The following is a 2,600-nucleotide window of genomic DNA, read 5'->3' on the forward strand; positions in this document are numbered from 1 at the left end:
TGATTCTGACTTTCTGTGTATTGGGTAGCTGATGCCTTAAACAAGGAATGAGACAAACGCCATGAAGATTGACGATAAATGAACTTAAAAAAAACAAGTTGTCTTCTACAAACTTAGCAGAGATTGGGCAGGTATGGATACTCAAGTGAAGTTTTTTGTATGCAGAAAACAGATCAATGAATGATAAAAAAAAAAAAAGATCGAATATGAATTCTTTTTCAGATCCCCTTCAAATTTCAAAGAGTTTTATGACTCCACCTGATCAAGTGTCAGGTGTCATCAAGCGAGTTTTGAGATAGTTGAGAGAACATGCCATGCTGAGATGATAGTGTCAATTTAGAGTCTTTTGGTGAAAAGTCTTACTCTCTTTATTGAGAGTCTGCATTATATACAAGATTACAAACTGTAACAGAAAAGATACAAGCTGATTTTCAGCCCCTAAAAAACAGCTAAGCTACCATATATACATTGTCTAATTATAGCCTAAATATATCCTAATTAAATTCAGAATATTTACAACATAGCTGTCAGTTACAACCATAGCTGTCAGTCAAAGATCATATTTAATCCTTTGACATCCCCCCTCAAATTGATGCTGGTGAATCTATAAGCATCAATTTGCCAACTAGAAAATTATGGCGCTGACGTGGCATGGATTTGGTGAAGATATCAGCAATCTGTAGGGTAGTGGAGATATGGGGAAGAGTAATAACTCGATAGTCATAGGCTTCCCTAATTGAGTGACAGTCAACCTCGATGTGCTTTGTACGTTCATGGTAGACCGGGTTGGCTGCAATTTGGATGGCACTAGTATTGTCAGCATATAGGGGAGTAGGTTGAGCTGGGCTGAAACCGAGCTCTGTGAGGAGACCACGCATCCAAATGATCTCGGAGCACGCAGCAGACATGGCGCGGTACTCAGATTCAGTGGATGATTTGGAGACATGGTCTTGCTTCTTACATTTCCAAGAGATAAGAGCATTGCCAAGAAACATACACCAGCCGGTTGTAGAAGAGTTAGTAAACATAGGCAAAACAGAAAATGAAGGAGAAACAGGATCCTGGTGAGTAGGAAAAAAATATTTGTTTTCAAGAAAAATCACATTTCTAGAAACTCGAATACGACTCAAATTGGGATCAAAGCAAAGAAAACCTTTTTGGTGTACCGAATATCCTAGGAAAGCACATTTGATTGACTGAGCCGTGAGTTTGGTGCGTTCATGTGCAGAAAGATGAACATAGCATACACAACCAAAAGTACGAAGGTTGGAATAATTTGGAGGATGACCAAATAACCGAGTGAAAGGAGATTCATGGTTCAATGAGGGAGAGGGCAATCTGTTGATGAGGTGGACAACAGTTGAGAGAGCTTCACACCAGAATTTAGAGGGCGTAGATGACTCTAATAGGAGAGTGCGGACAACATCGAGAAGGTGACGGTTCTTTCTTTCGGCAACTCCATTTTGTTGAGGTGTTGAAGGACAAGATCGTTGAGAGATTATGCCATTATGTTGCAGAAAATCCTGAAACAAATGAGACATATACTCACCCCCATTGTCAGAACGAAGGATTTTGATATTGGCTGAAAATTGGGTCTGAACGTAGGCATGAAAAATCTTAAAAACAGAAAAGACTTCATCTTTAGAATGGAGGAAATAAATCCACGTGAAACGACTATAGTCGTCAATAAAAGTGATAAAGTATTTGTAATTAGCATGAGAAATGACTGGTGCCATACCCCACACATCACTATGTATCAGATCAAAAGGTTGGACTACATGCGGGGTGTGAATAGGAAAGGGTAGAGTTTTACTTTTGCCAAGCCTGCAAGAATTGCAATCAAACTTGATAGCATTAAGAGATGATGATTCTTTATTCCCAAGAAAACCAGATTGCAGTAAATCATGAAGTACATTAAAGTTTGGATGTCCGAGACGTTTATGCCACGTTCGGGAATCAACATGAGTAGAATTACATGTGACAAATGGCAAAGAAGAATAAGGAGACGAAGAAAATTGAAGAGGGAAAAGACGTCCCACTTTAGGCCCCCTCGCGATCATTCTCCCTGATTGTTGATCCTGCACAACACAACCAGATTTAGAAAATTCCACTTTACAATCCTTATCAACTAACTGACCAACAGAAACTAGGTTGGTGGTAAGGCCAGGAGATACAAAGACATCAGTTAGAGAGGGAGAAACATCACCAGTGGCCGTGATAGGTAAATGATTGCCATCAGCAGTATGAATTGTGAGATTTCCAAAATATTTGTTTACATTGGTGAGGGAATCAGCATTGTTTGTCATGTGATGTGAAGCCCCTGAATCAAAGTACCAAGGAGATGATGAAGAGAAGGGTTTACCTGAGGTCCTAAAGCGGAAAATGCAGAAATGATCATTTGCTGAATCATTTCAGGGGTCACGGGCTGGACAGGAGCAGGAGCATTTTGTGTTGAAGATGTTGTATCCACAGAACTTCCAGCACTAGAAGAGCCAACTGAGACTGCATATGCTGTTTCCGATCTCTTGGGGGGTCGAGTAGGACATTCCTTGATGATATGGCCATCCTTTTTGCAATAATTGCAAAATTTTCGAGGACAA

This window comes from Tripterygium wilfordii, chromosome 17 (genome assembly GCF_013401445.1).
Source record: "Tripterygium wilfordii isolate XIE 37 chromosome 17, ASM1340144v1, whole genome shotgun sequence".
NCBI classification, from domain to species: domain Eukaryota; kingdom Viridiplantae; phylum Streptophyta; class Magnoliopsida; order Celastrales; family Celastraceae; genus Tripterygium; species Tripterygium wilfordii.